Source organism: Talpa occidentalis, unplaced genomic scaffold, assembly GCF_014898055.3.
Source record: "Talpa occidentalis isolate TD23 unplaced genomic scaffold, MPIMG_talOcc4v2.1 talOcc4.10, whole genome shotgun sequence".
NCBI classification, from domain to species: domain Eukaryota; kingdom Metazoa; phylum Chordata; class Mammalia; order Eulipotyphla; family Talpidae; genus Talpa; species Talpa occidentalis.
In genome coordinates, this window is record NW_023600993.1 from 46921222 (window position 1) to 46949041 (window position 27820).

Consider the following 27820-nt stretch of genomic DNA (forward strand, 5'->3'; position numbering starts at 1 on the left):
AGGGATGTTTGCTGGGCCTCCAAATTTGTCTCAGCTACATGAAAAAATGATCCAAGTTAGTAAAAGTGCAGGGTAGGGCCTCCCCTGGTGGCGCAGTGGTTGAGCGCTGGGCTGCAAAGCTGCCTGCAGCATCTGCAGTCCCGGTTCGATCCCCGGCCACCAGTGAGGGTCGCACATGGCACACAAACCTCTCCTGCTGCACCTGCTGCTCCCCTCAGCAGTGTATTTCGTCAGTGTGCCTGTTCTGTTCCCCGCTCTGGCTCTGGTGAATTCTCTCACCCTCCCGCGCTTCTGACTGTACCCAGTGCTTGTGTAAATAAATAAATAAATCTTTTTTTTTTTTTAAAAAAAAGTGCAGAGTATGTTGTTAGAAATTCTTAAGAACTAAAGATGGCTTCATTTCCTTCTTTTAAAAAAAGTCTGAAATTTTATATATGAGGATTTTTTTTTTTTAACATCATTCTGGTGTAATTCCAAAACTAAACACCCTATGCCAGGTGCGGTCTTATTAAAGCTTTGGAAGAAAAGACTATCTGTTTTGAGACACAATGCCTCTACTTGTGGAACTAAAAATAACTCAGCTCTTATTCCTCAGAGCATTGCGCTGGCTCACTAGCCATCTACTCATGTCCACATTGGCTTGACTAGTGAACTTTCAAGGCTCACCTGTCCACCACTCACACTGCATCTGGGTTTTAGATTCATTTTAATGTCTCATAGCTCCTTTGCCTTTCTCCCAAATGTGACTTTCTCTCCTCTCCTCTCACTGATGCTGTTGTTGAGTCTGGCTGCTTGATCCATTGTTATTAATAATGAAAATAGCATTTCCCAATTTAGTATCATCTGCAGATTTCATTAATGTCTGTTTGTACTTTTGTCCAGATATTTCCAAAGGATATCCAATAATGTGGATAATTATCTTACAATTAAAGTAAGGGGTAGGTCATTATATACATATTTTTTTTTGTCTGAGGATAAAAAGGAACATGCTTCTGTTACTGTTTTTGATCGCTTGTTTGCTCAGAAAACAGAAAATGAAAAAGGAGCTGGAATAGTTTTTAATTGATGAGAAAAATCCATTTGTGGGCTTGGGAGAATCGGCCAGCAGCTTAAGTGATGTTTCCCTGCCATATTATGGCACACATATTTTCAAAACAAAGCCAAGGAGGAAATGCAGATTTCATAACCTAAAATCTCTTTCACTTCATCAAATGCAATGGCAGAAAAAAATACACTGTTTTTTGACATGATAATTGTGTCTGTTTCTCCTTAATGAGCCAAACTGGGGATTTCCTACCCTATAAAGGCAGGCAGGGCAGGGCTGTCAACCAACAGATGTGCCCCATGCTTGGAAGGGGCATTTATTTAATGGACCATCTGAACACTTGTCTGCATGTCAGCAATGGTGCAAACATGACATCTCTCAGCTTGAGAGCTGCTCTTGTGTACAGACAACTTTATGAAGTCAGGGGATAGGACTTTAAAGGAATTTTTAACCGGGAATGCATTTCATGGCTCAGTTGAAGGCTTAAGACTGCAGAATGCAATTCACTTTCAGCAACTACATGAACCCATGGACTAGGTCCATTCTATTTCAGTTCTGCACAGCTGGCCAGCTGAACAGCTTTCCTTTTCTCAGAGCTGAGAGACCACTCGAATGATTTTAGAATCACCAACTCTACTTGATGATTTCTGTTCTGTTTGTCTCAACTAGAATATTTCTTCTTACCTAGGTTATTTCCCATCATAAGAATTTTCTGGCTAATGTATCCATTTATTTTGTTGTTGTTTGGTTTCCTGGGACAAACATCAACTTGGGTGAGCTTAATCAGCAGATGACTATCTAGTATAAAGATATAGAAATGTTGTAATGGAATAATAAGCAAGAATGTAGTGAGGGCTCAGAAAAAGCTAGAAGGCTGAACTGGAGGAACCAGGGAGAGAACACTCTCGGAGTGCTCAAGAACACTCTCTGCTCTGTATGTGCACTTCTGCTTGATTATTTTGTCCCAGCAGATTCATAATCTCGCTCCCAACTGCACATGGTGGGGAAAGATGCCCACCCACAGCTCCCAAGGCCACATGTTACAGTTCCAGGCACATGGAATGCCTGAATCAATTCCATTCTCTATTGCTCTGCGCTAATTCCAGATTCCTGGGGAAAAGTGACCTAGCTCACTTCAGGCTCCCACGCTTGGTCTACTTGGCTGTGAAATTCCCATGTATTGCCTGGGCCAGCACATTGATTTAGATTACGTGAAAACCGAGGAAATGATTGCGATCTGGTTTGGAAATTTAACAAGAAAACTGTTGACTATTGTTGCAGGAGAATGCCCCAGGAGAGGTGAATTTGTATAAGGGAAAATAACAGAAAGGAAAAATCTTATTTTTCCTATGTTATGTTAGGAAACAGTTTTCCAAACATCCCCCATCCCCTTGCCACTGTCAAATGATCCTCGGGAGCAGCTTAGCAGATGCGTTGAAAAAATCAGCAGGCTCATCATAAGTTTTCAACACCTTGAAAACATCAGGCTTGGCCCTTGCTACCTCATACATTATTCAACCACAAAGCATCTTCTCTCTGACTGTGTCATGTGCTGGAGGAGAACAGAAAGTTCTGTCTGTCTTCAGCAAACACATTTCAAGCACTGTCTTAAAACCGAAAGGAAGGGTGTGAAATCTGACTGACATCATGGTGTGGGCTTAGGACTTTGACACATGGACAAATATCAGTTTTCTGGGATTCCATTTAATTAGTTCAGTGAATGTTTTCTGAGCATTTCCAGTACACCAGATGCCCCATCAGGTAGTTATAGTTAGGGTTTTCTGGTAACTTAAATGTGTTAGCTCATATACTTCAAAAACCTGGAATAGTTTGGCTGGAATAGTGCTGGCTAAATGATAGTTTAAGAAGTCATCGGGATTTGACCTATTCACTGTTGATCTTTTTTTAAACTACCATTTCCTCTGCATCTGCTTAACTATGAAACAGACTCTCTCTTTCCACTCTTTACATGGTGGCTCCAGATTTTATATTATCTGATTCAAATCAAAAGGAAAACTATTCCCTCTGCCCTACTCATACACCCTCTCCCCGAATCCCAACACTCTAACAGCACCAACTCCTTTCTCTTGTTTATTCTAGTGAACACCCAGGAATGATCCTCGATTGGCTGTGATCAGTCATGCACTTATTCCTATGTCAGTCACTGAGTCTGGAGGAGGTTGGGTCTGATTGGCCAATGATTGGTCCAGGTGGGTGGGTCCCATGGACACTCCTCTTGTTGATTCTCTTTTCCTTTTCTTTTTTCTTCATCTCCCTTCAGGCCTAGAAGCACACAACACCCTAACTTTTATAATTTTAGCCCATGAGATCTACTCTAAAAAAAGTAGCATAGACTAGGTGCCTTAAAAACAATTGACATTCATTGTTCACAGTTCTGGGGGCTGAGAAGTGTAAGATCAAGTTGCCCACAGATGTTGAGGGCATCCTGGTTCCTAGATTACCTCCTTTCTGAGGGGACCTCACTTGGCAGAAGAGGCAGAGGATATCTCTGAAACATTTTTTATGAACTCTGCCCTCATGACTAATCACCTTCTAAAGGATCTACCTCAATGTACTATCATATTGGACATGAAGGTCTTAACTCATGAATTATTTGGGGGAGACCAAACAGTCAACCTATAGCACTAGCCCCAGGGTATGGCACAACCTCTTGTGGTATCTCTGCACTCTGCCTATACTTTTGTTAATTACTTTTATTAATCTCCCCTCAAGTCACCTGATTTAACTGTGATGCTGTTTTCCTGTTGAGACCCTGGCTGTCCCTGGTATCAAGGATAAACTTGATGCCACCATGACTCTATTATGAGCATCCTTTTAAAACCAACTGAGATAAATTTCTATTTCTTTAGGGGGGAGAAAGGAGGTGGTGTTAAATCCCTAGCTTAAATGGAGGCATCTTGTTTAAGTAGCTAAAGTTGAAGATCATTACCTTCCAAGGAAGACCTGGTCTCATTCATTGGGATTCCACTGAGTTTAAAGGTCTGGTGTTGAGTTTGATATAAGAAACAACAAAAAGCTGTTTCTCCCTGGGTTGGGTAGGCAGAACAGAAGTCCCATTTATTGCCTGTTCTAATGGGGTTTTGATGATTTTGGGTCTCAAATTTTCTATGTAGAAGGCTGGCTATTTTCAAAAGCTGAAAAACTTTTCTCTTTAAATACTGAGACCAAATCCTATAAGAACTCTGGTAGGCCTATGAAGTGTAAATTGGTTCAAAGTGACAAAGTGGGGAAATAAGTTTTAAGGAGTCAGGTATTCATGACATGCTTAGAATTGGATCACATTTATACCACCCCAAACCAATCAATCCCAAATGATCTACTAAGTTGAATCATAGGTAATTGTTACCATTTTCTGACCTACAAAAATGGTAATTTTCTACGACTTGACTGACAGATTAATCTTGCTATTCCTTAAGAGAGTATGACCATGCTTACTTCCCAATTTCTTAGGAGTATTTCCCCTTACTTTAGTGTTGAATAACAGATTTTTGTCTATTTGTCCCTCTGATAAAATATCTGATAGATGAGCATACTTACTTTGACACAATATTTAATTTTTATTAGTGAATTAATTATATAAATTTCAGTGACTTTATTACCTATATTTACTATATATGAACATCTGATAAACACACACAAATACAATTCCAAAAGGTAAAAATCCATTGTAATTAGATCCTAGTACTTAGAAATATATGACCTACTAATGATTACAAAATCCTTTAAACAAATATCTTGTTGGTTGTTAAAAATCCAAATCACAGCAAGGGTTTATTTAGAAAAAATGTCTGATCTCAACAATAATGGCCTTTTGGTCTGCCATCCACTTTAAATAAGTATACTTCCTTAAAAAACTATGAGGCAGTCTACTAACTTTCAACCAACATTAACCATGCTTTCCCATGCTTTTTAAGATTTAAGCTTAAAAAGAGATGTTTTCTTTAAGGTCAAAAATACCCACTAATTGCATACCAACCAAGATGATGCAGTGGGTAAATGCAAGTATAGCAAGAGAGACGAGACATTATCAGTATGGGGTACATTTGTGGGTTGCATTTCCCCTTAATGGACTATGTCTAACTTATGGAGACATACTGAAAAAAATTTTATAAACGATCCTCTGAAACTGAAAGTAATAAAAACATCATGAAATCAGTTCTCTGAAAAACTAACATACCCAGTGATAAACTGTGTATATATTGTGACTCCTAAAGATATCTTAAGAAAAATCTTATCAGCAAGAATTTCTTCTAAATATAGGTAAGGTTGGAAAAAAAAAAACAAAACAAAACTATAGTCCAGTAAATGCTATGACAATATGCTATAAAAGGTGATTGTGGATGTAGAGTTCTGTGAAATTTCCAGGGCAGTCTGTGTATGAAATATTTTGTCCTGTGGTCACATCATGTACATACAATTTTTAAAATATGAAATTCTACTTTTATAGGTACATTATTTTCCTGTAGCCACTGTAACAAATTATCACAAACTTATTGGCCTAAGGCAGTAGAAATTTATCCTCTTATAGTTCTGGAGGCCCAAAGTTCTATTTTTTTCTTAAAGATTTATTTATGCATACAAGAACTGGGGTACAGGCCAGAGGTGCGGGGGTGGGGTGGGGTGAGAGGATTCACCAGAGACAGAGTGGGGAGCAGAACCAGCAGACTGACTGAAATGCACTGCTGAGGGGAGCAGAGGGCAAGACAGGAGAGATCTGCCACACCATGTGGGTCGCTCCCTGGCCTGCCAGGTATCGAATTCAAGCTGTAGAGGCTGCAAATAGCTTCACAGTCTGTGCTTAATCTCTTGTGCCACCAGGGAGGCTTCCAAAGTTCTAAAGGAGTATCACTGGGTAAAAATCAGGTGTTTGTAGAATCACATTCCCTCCAGAGGCTCTAGAGGAGAATCCCTCCTTTGCCTCCTCCAGCTCTGGCTACATGCCAACATGCTTTGATTTGTAGCCATATTACCCCAATCTCCAAGGTCAGCATTTTATAGTTCTCTCTGCTTTTTCTTCACATCATCTTTTCTTCTGTATGTTTCTGATCTCAACTGGTCTAATTCTTATAAGGCTATGTGTGATACCATTAAGAGCACCCTCCCTTCCCCCAGGAAAATCTTTCCATCTCAAGATCCTTAACTCACATCTCAAGATCCAAGGACACTTTCCCCATATAAGTCAACATTTGGATGAGATTAGGATGAGATAATGTTTGGGGGGCCTCTTTTCAAACTACCACAATAAGGAATATAAGAATGAAGCTGTATTTTGAAATAGAATGGCTATAATTTAGGACATCAGGGTCAGGCCTTGATTTGTTACAACCTATTAATGTTTCCTTGGGAAAGTTATTTAGTCATCTAGAAAATAGATGCTGAGTTTAGGGAGGATGTTGCTAAAGCTTCCTTTGGGATTCAAAATTGCATTAGACATAGATAGGACAGTATTTATCTTTCATTCTGGAGGAGGCAGGGAGGGAAAGAAGGAGGGAGGGAGTGAGAAAGAGAAAGAGAGAGAGTTGTTTAATCCTGCATAAGTACCAGAATGGTGGAATCAGGGTAAATCCTGAGCTTTAGGGGAAAAGAAAATCTCTCTCTCTTTGTAAATTGGTGAATTACAATTCTGTCTGAGACACCAAACTTTAGTGATTTCTTTTAGGCTTGAATACTACAAATTGAACAGATAAAATGTAGTCCCTTAGCATTTCCCACTTCAAGTTACCTGGCAAGCTTTATCCAGAAAGAGCTGGACACTTGCCATTTTGTTTAGCAGACATTTATCTAATGCTAATAAAAACAATAATGATAATGATGTGATGGTATCTCAGATGACTGAAGACTCACTGTGCAGGCACAGAGCTAAATATTCTACATGAACTGTTGCATGTGCTCACCACAATTTTCAACGAAACAGGCTTATTTAACAAATCATCATTGAATGCCTGCTGTGTACCCGAAATGTGATTGATGTTGGAGAGAGAGGGTTGAGCTAGACTCTTAAAGGAAAAAAATTATTATTATTATTTAAAAAAATATATTATTATTTTAATTTTATATATATTTTGCATCATTTTTCATTTTGTACATCTTGGTTATAGTCCCCATAAAATTCCCACCCCCCCCCTTGTTTTGATCCTACTCCCTGATTTGAAAACTCCTCTGGAAACCACTCTGCAATGCCTTGCCCCTTGCCTTGTTGCTCCATGACTATTTGAAGTTCCACGTGCTTGTCTTTTCTGTTGGCAGTCTTAAGTGATCACTTTCCCACCTTGACTGCTTGGCTCCAAAGTTGAGTTTTATTGACTCTTTTGAACATTCCTAGTGTGAAAATCTGAAAAGAGCCCTCAAATCATTTCTGGAGTCTATGACACAGACTTGCTATCTCATTCTACTGAGAGTTTGATTCCAGGCCCACTTCTAAAAAGTGAAAGTGTGTACTCAGTAAATTCCTGAAACTGACAAGAACCCTTTGGCTATTATTCAAAAATGTCTAATACCATGAACTAAAGTAGTGAGTTATTTCCGCACTCCACGTACCCCATGCCCCCCCAGTCCTTCAAAGTAGAGTGCCAAACTATGTTTACCACTGGGTGCAAGGCCATTTCCCCTAGAAGATAATGTGAAATAATTTGATAACAATGGTGGGCTGGAAAGTTATATTGACACAAACCTATTTAAATCTGCTATGTTTTAAGAAATTGTTTTAATTGACCGCATTTGTATGCAATAAACTATTCATATAGAACTTTAAAATTAAACTTCACACACTGTTAACTAGATAGAGCATTATAATGTAAACCAACCATTTTCTCTTAGAGTAACATAACTGCACTAAATGCAACTCACTTTATTTTCCCCCCAAAGTATAGTCACTTTTTCATATATGAGCAATGCATTTTTGTTATTTATCACATGCCCAGAGCTAGATAAAGCCAGTATTGATCACGTACTTCAGGAACTATAGTTCCTGAAGGTAAATAAAAGCAGAAATGTTAGCTTTATATTCAGTTTAATTAAAAAAAAAACTAGTTTTTAAATCTTGGTATACAAGATCGTAGTATAATGCATAAGTCATTTATTGACCTTCTTGTAATTTGAATTAATAGCAAAAAGAACTTAAGAGAGATATTTTCCCCCCTTTGGGATAAATATCCCCCTTGAAGAGCTTCCTTCTGGGCTAAGCAAATTAAGGCATCACCTCACTGGACCTGCATTATCACCATTTTATGCCCCATAGCAAGGATTGTGACCGAGTAAATAGCACAATTCAAACTGAAGCAGGGGCTACGTAACTGAAATTGACCAGCCTCATTTAAATTGGTGACAGATGCCAATCCCAATAAACTGCTCTTCCATTCTAGCTCTTCCAATTATCTTTAAAATCTGTTGCAGCAGCAGATTCCTGAGAAATCATTTTCATTCAGCCTAGCACTGGTCTCCCCTATTTCAGAAATCCTAAAATAAATACTTATAATCCCTGTCCCCTTTAAGTGATCAGTCAAAAGGGACATGACATGTTCTTTTAAGTGCCAAACAGCTGTTTCTTTTCCCAATTAGAGGACAGCACTGTAAATGATAGTTCTAAATAAATATATAAGTAATCTACTGATAAGGACAATGTAAATATTTATGGCAATTAGAGAAACAAATGTACACATATTTGAATATTCCCTAGAGCCTGAAATCTATAAACTTTAGCCAGAAAAAGTATCTTTGGTGGGTTCTGTTGAGGAAATAATTGGGGTCATGATTTGCTATTAAGTTTGCTCAGGCTCCAGAAGATGCAAACAGGAGGGAAGTTCTGGGGGAAGAAGCTTCCAGTAAATTCCCTTCTGGAACAGAAGCTTGATTCCCTGTCCTTTTAGTTTCACATCTTGGGTGGGGCAAGATTAGTTCCCTTAGCAAGTCTTGCTGAGGCACAGAAGATAGGGTCTGGGAACTATCTTTCTTTCTTTCTTTTTTAAAGATTTATTTATTTATGCATACAAGGGCAGAGGCCAGAGATGTGGGGGGTGAGAGGATCCACCAGAGACAGAGTGGGACACAGAACAGGCAGAATGACTGAAACATACTGCTGAAGGGAGCAGCGGGCGAGACAGGAGAGGTCTACTGTGCCATGTGGGATGCTCCCTGGCCGGCCAGGGATCGAAATTGTGGTGCAGAGGCTACGGATCGCTTCACAGTGCGGTGCCTAACCCCTTGCACCACCAGGGAGGCCCTGGAAACTATCTTTCTAAAGAGAAACCTGCTTTAATTTTTGAATATATGTGGTAACCACAAAGATTCAAATATTGTTGCAATATGAAAACTTTTTTTTTTCCAGATAAGATATACCTTTTCATAAAGCAAATTATATAAAAAAAAAAATACCTAGAAGACCATACTATACAACAATGCCACAAAGTCTGTGTAGTCCTTACTTCAGGGCCACATTGTCTGGGCCTTAGTGTTCTCAATAAAAAGGGATTCTCTATTCTAGCTTTATTTTGTACTTCTGTACTTTCTTATTATTTACTTTCTTTTTTCTTATTCTTTATATCCAAGTATTGTACATCAACTTTAAAAATGATTGACTATTTTCTGATTATAAAAATAAAAATTGATCATGGTAATGTCAAGATAAAGGAATAAAAAGACAAAAATCATCAAAGTATTCTTTTCCATCAAAGTATTCTGAGTGTGTGTATATGGGAACACACACACACACACACAGTATTTGAGTCCTGCTTCTGTGACCTTGCTCTTGTGAACATTTCCTCACATCATTAAATACTTGTGAAATTATCTTGTGAAAATATGCTGCATAATATCCCATTGTATGGGTGAATTATGATCTATTTAATATTTTGCTCACATATACTTAACATATTGTTCTATAACATAACAATTGTGATATATCCAGGTAGTTGTAAGATATCCAGGTAGTTTCTAACATAAACTTTGATCTCTTACAGAAATGTCTCTTATAGAAATGTCTGTCTCTGTTATGTTGTAGTCTCTTGTGATCTATTTTATCTCTGCTGGTTGCCTCTGATACTAACAGTGCAAAGACAGGAAGAAACATTTGAATCCCTGCCTAGTACTTGCCAGTGGTGTGATGTCTATAGATGTTTAACTTCTTGGGGATCTCAGTGTCTGGATCTGCCATTTGTGGACTCTTTGTCCTGTCTTTTGAGACCAGTGCAAAGGTGAGTTGGTATATATGTCAATTTTTTGCCACATAGAAGATTCAGAGGGCAAATAGGACTTCTTGGCTCTTTTTCTTAACCTGGAAATCCAAGTTGCCCAAGTAAAGACCAAGTCAGTTGCCCATGATTTGTTTTCAGGGTTTCTATGAGAACCACTGGAATATATACAAAACTTAGTGAGAATGTTCAGATATTTTTTCAGGGGAGAACCCTCCACAAGTATAAGAAGCATGGCAAATTTTCTTCCTCCTCTGTGGCTTTCCATTTGCCAGGCAGTGAAGTGATAGGACTGACACTTGCTTGGTCTCTGAAGGCTGACTTATTGACTCTGATTCCTCTTAATACCTCCATGTCTGTTGGTGAAGTAATTGTTTAACATGAACCCAGACTCTATTGTGAAATTCCAGTCCTTTTCCTGGCACACAGCAAGCACTCACTCAATGTTACTTGTTGTTGATGTTATTATACAGATGATAACATTTTTAGAAGAGGTACTTGTATCTTAAATAAAATGACTATCTTGATTGTGGAATGTACGATACATGTGAATGCAGAGCATGCGCTTTTTTTCTCTCTTAAGACTGAAACCTGTCTGGATTTAGTCAAATCCTGAAACACTTTCAAGATCTATTTATCTTATATAGGTTTATAAATTGATCAAGTGAACTAGATATGACAATTTCTTTTATATCATAAAAAAAGGATGTGTGTTGGGGAGAGGAATTTGGCAAGAGCGAACATTACTATAAGATGTTAAAATAGGATGATGGCCCATCTGTCTTGAATAATTTAGACCACAAGTTGAATAGCAATGGGGAAACTTCTGAAATTCTTGCCAACTTTGTGATTCTCTGATCTTACAGATGGTTCATTTGACAGATCTCTCAAAGGCAAGTATGTTTTAGAATGTCCATTACATAGCTGAGGTGAACTGCTCATATTAGTGAGTATAACAAGGCATTTCCCCATTTTGAAGTCCCAGGAGTAAATTACTGGTGCTACTCTATGATTTTATTTATTTATTTATTTATTTATTTTTGCTACTCTCTGATTTTAAATTACTGACTCCTAAACCTTTGACTTATATCCTTTTGCTTATAGCAACAGCACTCCATGACCTCGCTCAAGGAAAAAAGTGTATTTTTGTTTTGTTTTGTTTTTTTACAATATATATAGGTGCTTTTAGAAGTATTTATAATTTAATCTTGACCAACAGAAATGAGTAATTAAGGGAAACAGAGCTACTTTGTCCCTCGTTGCCTTAGGGAAGTGAATGTTTTGGAAAGACCCAACTTATTTTGAGCAAGTTAGTCTTTAGCAGCAAAGCTGAGCTCCTCATGGTGTATGGAAATAATGTGTTATCTCCCCTGTACTTTTGGAAGCCAAACCAAAGGCAATATTCCAAATCTTGAGCATGTTTCCTTTGTTCCTTCACCCATGCTATGGTGGGTAGAGAAAATTTCTCTTTTTCTGCCATTTACCCTTACCTAATGTGGTGGGTTATTAAAGTATGACCCCCAATGAATCATGCTTTCCTGCATCCAGCTCTTGTGCAGTTTGATTAGTTTTGCCACAGGGACATCAGAACATGCAATGCAGGCAGAGTTTGAAAAGTCTTTGCAATGAGGCTTATTTCTCAGAATACTGCTACTATAGGAAGAAGTCTGGGCTAGACCTAGCACAAATACTGCACTTGTAAATGGGGTTCCAGTACAGTGGCTGGATCATTACAGTTTCACACATGATGCCAGACAAGACCCATGTAAGAGGACCTCACTGGTGGCCTAGAGGTTAAGTCACAGCACTATTTCTGCGATGGCCTGAGTTCGATCCCTGGCCACGGAGTTAACCCACATAGGGCACAGTAGACCTCCCCTGTCTCGCCCGCTGCTCCGCTCAGCAGTGTAGTTCAGTCAGTCTGCCTGTTCTGTTCCCTACTGTGTCTCTGGTGAATCCTCGCACCGCCATGCCCCCTCCACCTCGCACCTCTGGCTTGTACCCAGCTCCTCTACACTTAAATAAATCTTTTTTTTTTTAAGGCCTATGTAAAAACCACTCAGCTGACCGCAACCCAAAGGGCTGGCCCCAAATCATGAGCAAATCAAATAGTTGATCTATGTTACCGAACACTGGATGCTGTCATATATAAGAGAGATTCCTATGTTTGCGAATGTGAAGACTGACACATCCAGTGACTTCTGGCTGCTCACTTAATATTCTCGCAGTTGACTTTATAGTTCACAAGCACCGAGAGATGAGAAGATGGGGCAAATGGATGAATGCAGAAAGAGACAAGACAGTTTGTAAGAGAGATGCTTTCCCTTACTCAGAAATTTCTCTTCCCCCATTTAGCTCATTTGGTGGTGATGCTGAGTTGTTTCATGGGTAAATAAAATCTGCTCCTCTGTTTTGGATACCATTTCTTCAGAAGCCTTCTTGGAGGAACCAAATCTTTTGTCTTAATCACACATTTGAACACCAAAAGAATGTATTGTAATAGAATGCCGCTGGCTTTTGTGGTATGAAATTAAACATTCCACCAGACTAACCTCTATGGTTAGTATCCCTGGCACAAATGGCAATATGTGGGTCTTCAAAATAAGTTTTTGAGGGTTTCTTTCTCACTTTAGTTAAAATATGTCATTTCAGCTAAAATACAGTTATTAACTAAAGGATGCAAATTTATTTCCTTTCCCTGTAGAATTTAATATTACACTTAAAATGCTGTAACTTTAAAAATCTTTTCTTAACAAAAATAGTCATTTAAATAGAAATATGCATCAGAATAAAATAAAAAAACATCATCAGGATTTTTAAATTTTAATGGGCTCCCCAGTACAGTTAAATTAATGAATCGTTCCAGAATATTCATCTAAAAATGAATGTTTTCTTTTTTTTTTAGCATTTCCTATTTTATATGTCAATTGCCTCTATATTTCTTTAAGCCATATTCCAGGAAAGATGGAAAAATATAACTAGAAGAATCCCCACTATCCACTGTGATGTAATGAAGGATAGTCTGGAATTAGAAAGTATTATTTGTTAGGATTAGTGGCTGTTGGATTCTTCAAAAGAAAAGTTCTAAATTACATGGGTGGACAAACAACCTAAATAAAGAATGAGCAAACTTTCTCAACAGCTGGCCGAGTCACTACATGGCCGCTGAGAAGGTTTTCAACAATGCCAACTCAGCTGGTTCTATAATGTTGTGTCCCTCAAATATAATGAAATGTGTTAATAATTTTGTATTTTTGTCACACTATACTCTTCCCACATACCTTCAGTCACCTAGTCATAACTTCATAACTACTAGAGACAAATAACTTCCTTATTTTAATTTATGTACTAGGTTCATTGTACCCTAGCGACCTGATGTATCATCATCCCCAAACTTACGAGACTCCAAAAGTTACCCAGAAGGGACTGTATTTGGTAATCCAGCAGCATCCCTTTCCTGTCTTGGGTTGTTAGCAAATAATGAGGACTTTTGGATGCTTATGGAGGAGGGAAATACATAAGGTTTGGGTCATTTTCTGTCAATTACTTTTGTTTAAGTCCATCCATACATTAGTAAAATGAACTGGATTTCCTTATAGAACTGAGTTGGAAAAGATTTGAGAACTCATCAACTTGTCGCCAAGTTGATTATTGGTGTCTTATTTTGGAAAATAAGACTGTAAGTGTGAAATGACCTACTAGTCTCTGAGACTTCTAACTGCTAGTGCATTCTTCCTATACGATATGACAGAAATGTGAGCATTTGTAGCTCGTCATCCAGAGTTGAGATAACTATGAAGACTATCCAGGTCAAATCCCAGGTAAGGCTGTAGTCATCTCATTTCTGTCTCCTCTTTTAAAGCCTGTATTGTTGTCCAGTATCCAAGGCCTGTTCCAGTTCTATCCCAAACCATGGGTTCTCTGGGTGTAGTGTCCCTCTGTTTAATTTGTTCAATGATCCTCTTGGGAGTAAAGCAACACACCTCTTTTGTTACCATCTTGGTCCTGCCAGGTGATTTCATGCATATTTGGAGTACAGGGAAACAGAAGAACAGACAAAACTAAACCAAACAAACCCTAGAAATCTGACTGTAGAATTGTGACTACCGGGGTGGGGGGCAGGGGAAGAATGGAGTGGCAAGCAAAGTGAAGAGGGAGCCCAATGGACTAAGGTAGAGGATTACGGGGAACTTGGTGGTGAGTGTATTGTGGTAACATACATCTGAAGAGGTGTGAATTGATATCTCTAAATCACATACAGTAAATCAACATTACTTTAATAAAAAAGAATACAATAAAAAAGAAAAAAAAAAGAAAAGTAGTCATACTGATCAAGATTAAACCATGCCGCTATTATTAAAAGATAAGAGTAAATGCATATTAAACACCTACCTAATGTCTGGTATGTCTTTGATAGTAAACTGTAATGGTTATTTTCTCTGCCCTGTATATCATGACAGACAAATGGGTGATAGTATTACCTCCCTTTCTGCGCTGCTTCTCAGTAATGAAACTGCTGCCATTTCATCCTGTGCCAGATTAGACATCATGACTGGACCACTCATGGTCTCCTACTCATCCATATTGCAGCCTGAGAATGCTTCTGAATCCATCCCTTCCCAGTCACTGTCAGACTGCAAATGAAACTTACTATGCTTTAAGTTCAGAATCTATGTCCTGTTCACCTTTGAGTCCCTTCACCAGGATTTTCATAGTGCTATGTGCATCATGGGTACTCAGTCAATCTACTAAAAACATACAATCAACTTAACACCAATAGCGTAATTATAAGAGTACAGAGGGGAGAATTAGAGGTCGAGGATTGCTGTTTATTCTGAAAACCCCAGACTTTCTAAAACTTCTTGCAGGGTTGCTGAGAGGAATAATGAAAATGACCAGGTTGACACTAGGTCAGAGAGACATCTGGGCTGCTCGTAGCTCCCCTCACAGCTAACACAAGAGTGTTGGGGAGAGGGTCAGGGGCACCTGGATCTGAACCACAGTCATGTGTTTCTACTTGGAGTTTCCAAGTCAGTGGCGCCAGTGGTGTTTCCTCAATTATTTCAGGCCAGAGTCTTCCCCCTTGGCCTTGGTTCTGCATCTTTGTGGCTGGGCACTCACACACCCTGACTCCACATGAATAATCCGGGGGGGTGGCCCAAAGCCAGAAGTTTCTCTAGTGCCCCAGATTTCATCCTGAGCTCTCAGATGGGTTTACTTACTGGGACCGAATCAGGGAGAACATGGCTCTTCAGGATGACTCACCATCACACCGCTTAAGGGAAGGAAAAAGCCCAGGGGGAAGAGATGAGCATTTGTCTCCTATGAAGTGAAGAAGATGTAAAATAATCATCAAAATATGCTCATTGGTAATACAATTAAAGATGAATCAAATCTAATTAGACATGTTAAGTCTGGTGAGATGTTTAATTAATCTTAATTGGCTACCTCTGTATGTAGTTTTGTATCCATTGCTCAAGCAAAACAGAAACATCACAGCTCAAGTCATAGCTGTATGTTGACCTACACTGATGAGTAAGTACTAATGGAACTGAGGTGCTGTTTTATGTATTTAAAACATGGGTTTTAACTGGGATGCCTTCAGGGAACAAGCTGGGATTTCAAATGTATAATTGAGCTATAGGATAAGATAGAAGGGAAAAGGGAAGTTGTGATACACTTGGTGGTTTTGTTGGGGTTTTTTTGGCTCAGTATTTGATTTTAATATTTTGCACAATTTAATTCCATTAAAAAAGATCACTTGCAGGCCAAAGTTGACCTATCTATAGTTTTCAACCCTTGCTTTATTTTTTTTTTTGCAGGATTTATTTATTTATGCATACAAGAACTGGAGTACAGGCTAGAGGTGCGGGGGGTGAGAGGATTCACCAGAGACCACGTGGGGAGCAGAACAAGCAGATTGACTGAAATACACAGGTGAGGGGAACAGTGGACGAGTCAGGAGAAGTCTGCTGCACCATGTGGGTAGCTCCCTGGCCAGCTGGGGGATCGAACTTGTGCAGAGGCTGCGGATAGCTTCATAGCGCTGTGCTTAACCCCTTGCACCACCAGGAAGGCGCATTACAATCCTTGCTTCAGAAACTTTCTGGAAATGAATTTAAACCCTTCTTCAAAAAAGGATTCCTAAACCAAACAATAGATGATTCATCCAGTAGGATCAGGTTATTTTCTCATGTTTCACATCTGTCTATATTCACTATTCCATTAATATTAATACAGGCAACTGTGATCTCAGTAATTAAGACAGTTCTTTAGCTACAGAATGACAGTCTGGCAGAGACAATATTGGGAATATTAAACAGCAGGTAGAGGCTTTGGCCAGTGAAAATGAATGCCAACTGAACAACTAGAGCCCCATATGAAGCCAGACATTTAGTTCTTGAAATGTGGGGTGATTAGAAGGGACCAAGGGAGGAGCCAGGGAAGCTAATTTGGTAGAAGGGGGCATTTGGAGGGCTTAGGTGCTGTTTATCCACCACTACAGAAATATTTAATATCTTAATAACCACTCTGGCTGCTCTGATGATATTAACTGAATATCCCAGGATGAAAGAATTTCTGAATTTCATTCAAGAATCTCGCCCATCATGACTCCTAACAATTGGAGCTGTTCCGGGTCTGCCTGGACACTCTTGCATGGAGCTCACTTAAGACCTTAGTAGAACATAGGAAACTTCATTTTCATGCCTGACAGGAGATAAACTCACAACAGTAGCCTCAGAACTAGAGCTCTTAGCAGATGACATTATACCTTCCAATTTCCTTAGCACTTCAGAGAAGAAATATGCCCGGATCATTTCAGCTATCTTCACTAATCCTTTATAGGGGGGATTCAGAAAAGGCCATGGAAGTAAGTTGAGGGATGAGCTTAGTGAAGCCTGAATCTAAAATCTGCTAAAGATTCTGGTCACATTTGTCATATCCTAAGTGGCTTAAAGTAGACAGGCATTATAGTACAATGGTTAAAAGCATGGGTTTTGAGATAAGCAGACAATGTGAATTCTAATGCTCTTTACTTACTGTAGGATCCTTGAGCAAGGTAGTCAGTTTTAAAATGGGCATAATCACATGAGTTGTGTAGAGTATTGTGAATATTAGATAGGATAATGGATGTAACACTGCCTCCAGCACAAAGAAAATACAGATTTATCTGTTCTGTAATATGAGGTAGGTCATTTGCTACTATAAAAGGGACTGCGGTCTGTGCAATGAAGACATATTGCATCATCTGTGATTTTCTGTTTCCCTGGACAGAGGCAACTGGATTTGCAGGAGTTCAATTAAAAGCTTCAGCAAGAAAAGAAAATGCATTGAACTTAGCCTGCTATATTGGCAGCAGAGACCTTTAAGCTGCTTTCTAACAAATATTTTAACATAAGTGCCCACAACTGGGGGCTCCTCCAGGAACAGGCACCCCTGGTCTTCCTCCAGCTAAGGCACTGCCAGCATTTCCATTTTATCTGTATATGTGTGCATGTGTGTGTATATGTGTGTGTGTGGATTTTTTAAAATCCACTGTGGTGGCCTCTGTCACACTGAGTTGAGTCTCAGCTGGTCAAGTGATTTCCCTGGGGACCAGTTGTTTTATTAGTGTGTAGGTTTTGAGTGATCTTCCTCTAACTTTATTTGCTCCATAATTTTGGTTATTTTCAGTGCATACTTTTGCCCAACAGGAAATCCTTGGGAAATGCATATATCACATGAAGTGATGCATTTGTGGACCATTGAGGGAGGGAGGCTCTGAAATGAATACTGTTTCTATAGACTAGAATGGCACTCTTTTCTCATAGTGCTCAGAAATGGTATCACATTCCCTGACTAGGCTTTCACCCAGGCAAGTGGAATGCTGTAGAACCTTTGACTTATTCATCGGGCATTAGCAAAACAGTTATCGACAAGAATTAAAGACTGATTTTATCAATAGTACAATAAATACCATTTTTTTTCAGCATCACCTCCTGTGGTTCTATTGCTTGCTGTATATATATCTATAAATATATACTCTCTTTTAGACTGACAACACTGACTTGCAGATGAGGAAACTAAGGTTGTCAGAAGTTCTGGGATTGCCCAAGCTTTCCTGGGCAGTCAGGGACAGAGTTACAACTCAAATCATAACATCTTTTGACTCCAAAGGATGATCTCTCAAACACCATCAGTGTTACAGCCAGAAGGGCATGTAGTCGGGCCCCATGCTGTAAGTGCAAAGCAGCTCTATTCAAAAAGAAAATACAATGTGAGCCACACATGAACCATATATGATTTTTTTTTTTAAATTGTAGTGATGGCGCCTCCCTGGTGGCACAAGAGGTTAGATGTCAGCACTGTGAAGCTAGCCACAGTCACTACAGCATGAGTTCGATCCCCAGTCAGGGAGGTGACCCACATGGCACAGCAGACCTTGCCTGTCTCGTCCGCTGCTCCCCTCAGCACTGAATTTCAGTTAGTCGGCCTGTTCTGTTCCCCACTCTCTCTGGTGAATCCTCTCACCCCCTGCACCTCTGGCCTATGTACCCCAGTTCTTGCATGCATAACATTAATATTCCCATTTTAACCATTTTAAGTACATAAATTAGTGGCACTAAGTATATTGATCATTTTGTGCTACCATCAGCAGTCATCATTTCCAGAACCTTTTCACCCTCCTAAAGAGAAATACTGTTCCCATTAAACACTAATTCTCTATCCCCTCCCCACCCCATCTTGCCAGTCCTTGGTCACCTCTATGCTACTTTCCTTTTTATGAATTTACCTATTTCAGGTAACTCATATGAGTGAAATCATACAATATTTTCCTCTTTATGTCTGATTTATTTTACTTAGAATGTTTCAAGGCTCATCCATGTTGTAGCATGCATATGAATTTCCTTCCTTGTTAAGGTGAAATATTCCATTATTCTGTATTCTGTTCCATTACATGTCTAGACCACATTGTGTTTAGTTAGTTATATGTTAATGGACATTTGGACTGTCTCAGATGAATTTTCAAATGTTGTAGCAGTTAAAAACATGTGAGGATGATTTTCATAATATATTTTATCTAACTCAATATACTTAAATTGTAACCATTATAGTGTGATAACTAAAAAAATTATTAATAACATATTTTACATCTTTTATTTATGGCTCTTTGAAGTCCAGTGCCCATTCTAATCTGGCATTGCATCTGAGCTTGGCTGACCACATCGCAAGTGCTCAATATGCCTGTGAGTCCATGAGGCTAGAGGCCACCATATTAGAAGTGCTGCTCCTGAGATTTAGCTAAGGGCCTGTTCCCCAAGGATGTTCCTTTGACCCCAAAACCTATGTAAATTTCCCACTTAGTTTCTATCGCACTTAAAATCCTTTTTAAATTATCCAGAATTAATATATATCTTTGTAACACTGGATATTATAAAAGGTCTAGAGGAATGAAAGATGGTCAAGATTCAGCATAAGATATGTGCACTGAAGATGACTAAAGTGTAACACAGGGCCTCCCTGGTGGCACAGCGGTTGAGCGCTGGACTGCGAAGCTGCCCGCAGCCTCTGCAGTGCCCGTAAGATCCCCGGCTGCTGGCAAGGGTCCCACATGGTGCGCAGACCTCTCCTGCCGCGCCCACTGCTCCCCTCAGCAGTGTACTTGATCAGTCTGCCTGCTCTGCTCTCCCCTCTGACTCTGGTGAATTCTCTCACGCTCCTGTGTTTCTGACTGTACCCAGTGCTTGTATAAATAAATAAATAAATCTTAAAAAAAAAATAAAGTGTAACACAAGCTAGCACAGGATTCACTGCCACAAGGGAGGGACACATAGTGGCAACCGTATCAAAGGCAAACATACAGTTTCAAGACTAGAGAATTTTTTTTCTGATTTGTCAATTTTTATGTGAGTTTTATGAAAGGTTAAAAATTCATTGTTTTAGTAGTCAATAAATTGTTTTAATGGAAAAGAATGTAATGACATGAGCTCTGACATCCTATTGAAACCTGTGATAATAGTGGAAAGATGACTGACAAGAGAGGCCCGTTTATCAGCCTCCTGCAGGTCATACCCTGTGCTTGGTTTATGTACACATAGGTTACTACACATTATCAAATGATTTTGACTCACAAAACCATCAATTTCATGATTTGACCTAACATATTTTATGTTATCACTGTCATGTTGGCAAATTCTTTATGAAAAGGCCCCTTTAAAGAAGGGGCCTTGGAGACTGTCCACAGTTTAGGCAGGCATAAAGAAAGGTTTGGTTCTTACAATGGGGTGGAGTCAGGCAGTAAAAGAGAGTAAATATTATAATAATAGTTGTGACAAAGACAATAGTAGCTAATGTTTCTTGACTGCTTATAATGTAACAGGCACTGCTAAGCGTTTTATATACATAACCTCATTTAGCTTTTATTACAACCTTGTGGGCACAGCATTCTTATTCCCATTTGGAGAACAAGATGATAGCTCAGAGATATAAATAAACTAAGAGCACTGTGTTATTTCTCACTCCACAGCACCCACCAATCATTTGGGTTTGCTAGGGACTGAGGGGTTGCTAGAGTATGGTTTTTTATTTAAAAACAAGGGTATTCCTGAGCAAATGGGACAAGTTGGTCACCCTAATGCCTGAGCTCTTGCTGCTCTGTTATGGCAATGTGGTACCCTTTGTCCACCCTTCTAAATGAGCTGTTTTATTAAGATGAAAATCACATGGTAGGTGCTGATACTTTTCCAACTACTATAGTTTTCTCATTGTGAATATTAGCCGATAAACTTTTTTTTTTTTTTTCAGTGGACTGGGTAATAATTTGGACAAATATCAGGGAGCACATGCATCTCATGGTAAATTTGGGTGCAGATTGCCTCCTGCAGAGGCTTCACATATTCTTTCGCTTCAATCTCAGCCAGGAGTAAACCTGGGGTAGAAGTTTGGGGCATCCTTAAAATTGCATCATTGTTTTCATTAACGTTTAACTAAAATTTAGCAAGTCCTTCAATTATGAATGCAGGCAATAAACTACAATATTAATAGCTACCTGTGACTGTATCAGTTATATGAATTGCAGACATTTTCATAAATTGTTGAGATACTTCAAATTATCAAAACTCTTTCCACTTTGAAATTACAATAATTATCAGACCTACTGCCAATGCTTGATATTTAATATGTTAATAAATACATGTATCACTGACCTGCCTTTGGAAAAAAATATCTTGACAAGTGAATTTCAATATAATTACAGATCTTCCTCAATTTACAGTGGAGCTATGTCCTGGTAAGTGCATAATAAGCTGAAAATGCATCTAATATACCTATCCCACTAAACATCATAGTGTAATCTAGCCTTCCTTATACATGCTCAGAACACATACATTATCTACAGTTGGGAAAACCTTTTAACCAAAGCCTATCTTACAATAAATTGCTGAATATCTCATGTAATTTATTGAATACTGTGCTGAAAATCAAAACAGAATGGTTATATGGATCAAAATCTGAAATATGGCTTCTACTGCATTGTTTTTGTGTCATTGTAAAGTCAAAAAATCCTAAATTGGAGACCATCTGTAGTTTGTTTAGCAATCTATGTGTAAGGTCAGGACCTAGACACAGTGCAGGTTTTCTAGGATCCTTTGCAGACCAGGTAAAGGAGGAGTCAGAGTCCTCAGTGGTTTTTGCAGGGTTTTTTTTTTTTCCTCCAAATAATTTTTTTTTTTTTAAGATTTATTTATTTATACAAGCACTGGGTGCAGTCAGAAGCGCGGGAGGGTGAGAGGATTCACCAGAGCCAGAGCGGGGAGCAGAGCAGGCAGAAGGACCGAAGTACACTGCTGAGGGGAGCAGCGGGCGGCAGGAGAGGTCTGCGCGCCATGCAGGACCCTCCGCCGGTGGCCTGGGAGCAGCCGGGGATCGAACCAGCGTTGCAGAGGCTGCGGGCAGCTTCGCAATCCAGCGCTCAACCGCTGCACCACGGGGAAGGCCCATTTTTTTTGCAGGTTTTTTATTGGGGTTCACCAGGCATATGGCAGGCAAGGGTGCTGGGGGGCCGGGAGGCTGGCAGTCCTCCCAGCCCCCAGCAAATCCTCACTCTATCTGGGCTCTCCGGTGATCTCTGCTTCTGCTACTTCTTTCTTGGCTTCTCTTTCAGCTTTTTTTTTCCAGCTGCTGCTCGTTCTTGGCTTCTGCTGGCGTCCCCGTGACGCCTTCCTTAAAAGCACAGTCTCAGACCAGGTGAATCCCATCTACCTATGCCCACACCCTACTCCAGGTGCCCGCCATCAGGCATGCATTCAGGACCGCAAGGATCCATCATCTATCCTGATGGCGGGAGGGCAGAAAAGCCTGACATTTTCTTTACCCTATAGTCCATCCCCTCAGGGTCTTCTGCCATACAGTCTATATATATACAATTTTCTTATCAAATATAAACAATGCAGCCATGGCCCACAAAAGCAAATACATCACAATATAACAACAAAATACAACAGAACACAAATAAGTCCAGGCAGGGCCCCAACCTAGTGCAAAAGACAATTATTGGTACCAGCAGATGAGCCACCAAATCTGCTGCCGAAGGCACTGCTCATACAAGGGAGGGGAACCACTCACGGCATCTACTGTAAAACACCAGGAGCCGTCGGGCTTCCCGGCCTTCTCTGGCTGTAGTCTCAGCTACAAGCCACACACCACATCCACCCCCAGGATGCACTCACTCTGGGGTTGGTGATTCTATTCTGTTGGGGGTAATCGCCAACCCTCAGGGTTTCTGTCTGCAGTCGCTCCAACACTCGGCCTTCACAGCCACCCATGCAACTCGCAGACCCCTGCACTCAGGCCAACCCACAGCACAAGCACATGGGTTGGGGATCCAAACTCTACATGCAGCCTCTTTCGGGTCCCCTCTTCGGCTTGGGCTCCACCCCAAGCCAAGTTTCCCACCCATCCCCCAAGGACGGGTTCCTCAGCTCCTCACCCTCACCCGACAATGAGCAGGGCATCACCCACAGGTGATTTTACGAGACTCACAGGGCTTCAGCATACGCAGGCTGCTTAACTGCCGCTCAGGGCTTCCCAAACTTAGCATCAGCACCAGCTTTTGCCTTCTCAGTTGGCTTTTCTCCTCTGCCTGGCTGCTGGGCATGCACAGGCTGCTTTTGGCCATCAAGGCCCACTGACCACCCCCAGATTCCAAAAAAACATAACCTGCCAAGGTCCTCCACCTTCTGGCGGGATTGTCAGTCCAAGTTCATCAGTCCAAGTCCATTAGCCTCTCCCTGCATCAGCACTGGCGAGCTCCGAATCGTGGTCCTCTCTTCGCCGATGATTCTTGCTGCCTCAGGGGTCGTTGGCTGGTCCTCTCGGGCGTCTCCTCCTCCAGCTGAGGTCTTGTTCTGCAGCTCCCGGATGGTGTCCACCTTCTGTGCCCCCATGTCGTCACAGGCTCACACAGTCTGTTACTCCTTAGTCCCTCCAGGTCGTCGGAGGGCTCCATACCCGTCTGCATGGATCATCCTGCCAACTTACGCCAATTGTAAGGGCAGGACCTTGCCACAGTGCAGGTTTTCTAGGATCCTATGCAGACCGGGTAAAGGAGGAGTCAGAGTCCTCAGTGGTTTTTGCAGGTTTTGTATTGGGGTTCACCAGGCATATGGCAGGCAGGGGTGCTGGGGGGCCAGGAGGCTGGCAGTGCTGGCAGTCCTCCCAGCCCTCAGCAAATCCTCACTCTATCTGGGCTCTCCGGTGATCTCTGCTTCTGCTTCTGCTTCTGCTACTTCTTTCTTGGCTTCTCTTTCGGCTTCTTTTTTGGCTGCTGCTCGTTCTTGGCTTCTCCTGGCATCCCCGTGATGCCGCCTTTAAAAACCCAGTCTTAGCCCAGGTGAATCCCATCTACCTATGCCCACACCCTACTCCAGGTGCCCGCCATCAGGCATGCATTCAGGACAAGGATCCATCATCTATCCTGATGGCGGGAAGGCAGAAAAGCCTGACATTTTCTTTACCCTACACTATGCTATTTATTTGACACATTAAAAAACAGTATTCTGAGAAGAGGTCCATGGCTCAAAGAGGTTAGGAACCTACTGCTTCAAAGCAAGGGTAACCAACAAACTTCTTTAGAGGGCCACCAACTCTCTTTCTCCACTTCAACACCTCTCCACCAACCCGCTGCATCTCTATAGGGACTAACCATCATGCTTGGCTTTCAAGACTCAATCTAAGACTTTCTCTAAGGTTCTAATCTAATCCAGTTCAATAGGAGGACACTGGACCATAATCAATGAAATTTAGAAAATAAACATACTCACCAATTTAGAAGTGAAGGACAGGGCTATAAGCCCTAGCAAGAAGCCCCTTCTATCAACCCAGCAGTCCATTCCTTCACAGGCATTTCCCCCCCTGTCCAATTGTGAGAGTCCCTTTGTGAATAACATGTCTGGATTAGTTTGCTGAACAATTACCTCCTCTTACTTAGCCTCTGATTGTCCTTGGCTTTTGTGAGTCAAAAATCCTTAATCTTATTTGAATGCAATTTAATTCCCTAGAGAGCTGAGTCTTTAGTCTCAGTTTTATAAAGTGAGCGCTTAGAGACAATGCATGAGAGCTGACATGCTACTCCTTTAAAGCTAGGTCAATCTACCAAGAAAATAATTAGATAAATGTGTACTCCAATCAGGGGCTGGGGGAGGAAAGGAATTTCTCCACAAATTACTTTTAGGAAATTTAAGTGGAATTGAATTAGAATGTCAAGGACCAGTCAGCTCTCAGGAGGTCATTTGATCTAGTCCCCTGTTGCTGGGCAAGAGCACAGTGAAAATCTAGCCTATACTTAAAAAGAGGCTTGAGGGGGGGGAACAAACATGTCACCTGAGTAGGTCATGCAAGGTAGGTGGGAGGGCAAGGATTTAAAGCAATATTATAACTGACCAAATAATAGCATGTAGTTCACTAATTAATTAATTAAACACATATTTCATGTTTTGGTCACTTGAGATACACTGGTGTGCTCATCTTCCAATGGGAGGGAGGCAGATAAACTATAGACTTGTAAGAAAATTTTAAGCTATATTAGGAAGAGATAAGTGCATTGAAGAACAAAAAATATAGAGGGGCCTCCCTGGTGGTGCAGGGGTTGTTTCTCCGCCCTATCACCATTGCAGACTGAATTCAATCCCCAGCCAGGGAGCTACCCACATGGCTCAGCAGACCTCTCCTGTCTCGCCTGCTGCCCCCCTCAGCAGTGTATTTCAGTAGGTCCACCTGTTCTGTTCCCCACTTTGTCTTTGGTGAATCCCCTCACCCCCTACACTCTGGACTACACCCCATATCTTGTATGCATGCATAAATAAATAAAAATAAATGTAAAAATATAGAGGAGGGCATAGAAATGGAAATGCTGAAGTATGAGCATAAATGAGTTTTTACATGTTTAGACTTTGGAATAATGCCTAGCATGGTAAGTTCCCAATAAATAATATACATATTATATACAAGTATATATATTTAGTGATATACACTATATATGTATATATGATGTTTGGGTATCTTATATTGGGTGGGCTTGTTGGTGTATATATGAGACAGAAGCAGATTTTTCTCACTTCAAGTAAAATAGGAATTTCACTAGAAGCATGGTACTGGCAGCTCTAAAGAAGCAAGTCAAGGGCCTCCCTGGTGGCACAGCGGTTGAGCGCTGGGTTGCGAAGCTGCCCGCAGCCTCTGCAGCACCGGTTCCATCCCCGGCTGCTCCCTGGCCACCGGAGGAGGGTCCCACATGGCGCGCAGACCTCTCCTGCCGCCCGTTGCTCCCCTCAGCAGTGTGCTTCGGTCCTTCTGCCTGCTCTGCTCTCCGCTCTGGCTCTGGTGAATTCTCTCACCCTCCCGCGCTTCTGACTGTACCCAGTGCTTGTATAAATAAATAAATACATACATACATACATACAAATATACATAAATAAATACATAAATAAGAAGAAGCAAGTCAAGAACCTGATACCTACAAGAACCCTTCAGCCTCACCTGCCCAGGCCTAGGCAGGATGAAGGGGAAAACCATTTCAGAAAGGGAACTGGTGAAAAGATAATGCAATGGGTCCAAAAGATACTTTCATCCCAGTTAATATCCTCATCTAGGTCTGTAAGATAAATATTTACTGAGAAAGGTGCTGGAGGAAGGTATTACTTGCCCCTGTACCATCTGTTAGCAATAGGATGCCAAATTTAATTGAAAGGGATTTGATTTAATAGCGTATAAGATTTACTCTAATTTTCCTACCTAAAAAGTTACCAAATTTTGTTAGGAAAAGATAGACTATAATGACAACCACGGTAAAGTCAATCTTGGAAATCTTTATGTTGTGGAGCACTAGGTAGCTCTGATGAGGGAAATTGTTGTCCTAAAGGAATTCAGCTGGTTAATAGATGATGTGAAACCAAAACACATGTGTTCTGTTGACTTTAGATCATCTCTTTCAAATCAAACAAAACCAATGTTGGATAAAACAATTTGCCCTGTACTTGGCTTCACTCCACGTCACCCCTTTTTGTTGCCTTCCTGCGGATTTGTTCATCTGCTTACAGTTCTGTCACAAAAATTTGTCTATTACCCAGAGCAAAACCTGACTGCAATGAAGCTGAAAGGTATGTGGTCTATTAAAATTTGCTACAGTGTGTCTGAGAGTGTAATTACCAGTCACTGTGATTTTTAAAACCTTTCTCATCTGAGACACAATAATTAAACACATAATACTTTTACTTGAATAATTGGACACTTGATTTCCCTCTTAAATTTCTCTCAGTACACACTGAGGCTGGGACCCATTTGCAGACACGTCCTCCATCAGCACATTTGACTTTCACTCTCTGGACACCCAGCTCCCCATATCTTTATGAAGCTTCTTTTTGAACAGAAATCTCCTATTTTTCAATGAATCATCTGATTTTGGATGTCAATCTGACGCAGGTGTTTAAAGATTTAGAGGAAGGATTTAAGTTTGAGATATAAATGATTTGGGGTTCAGATATGGTAGGCCAGAGAGACTTATTTTTTTATGACCAAATGGAATAGTAATATATTTGGACATATGGAATTCGTGTTATGTCTAATTTTCTTCAGTGTTGTTGGCAGGAAATTCATAGCAAGAGGAATCACTTTCTTTTCCTCTGGTGGTTTTGCTTAAGCAGCACAGAGTCACCAGCCAGCTCAGGCTAAAGAGTCACAAGCTGCCAGTTAACAATAGTGTCTTCTGCTGTCAAGTGTTGAGGGAGTTAAAACTATTCAAACACAGACTCATTACCCATTCTAGACCTCACCATACTTAGGAAGTACAGAGGGAGACAGTACTATAATAATTTTATAGGAGGGAAAAGCTAAGCCAGAGAAGCCAAGTGTCTAAGAATAGAGAATTAGGACCCAGATGGGCTTTCTCCACTTCTTAAAGACTTCAGCAGCATGATGAAATCTAGAGCTGATCTAAGACAGTATTCTGAAAGTATAACACAATCGCCTATGTCAGCTACTAGATGCGTGTAGCTTTTAAGCACTTTATACACATTATTTTAAAATTCACACAATAACA

At 40.5% G+C, this 27820-nt stretch overlaps 1 long non-coding RNA gene across 3 annotated transcripts in view; it reads left to right on the plus strand.

Moving 5' to 3' along the window:
- Nucleotides 1-27820, plus strand: part of LOC119230810 (uncharacterized) — a 239663-nt gene that overhangs the window by 18721 nt on the left and 193122 nt on the right. For all 3 annotated transcript variants that reach the window (XR_005121807.2, XR_008551892.1, XR_008551890.1), the window contains exon 3: nucleotides 16074-16188. This is a non-coding gene — a long non-coding RNA (uncharacterized LOC119230810). The remainder of the gene's footprint in view (nucleotides 1-16073; nucleotides 16189-27820) is intronic.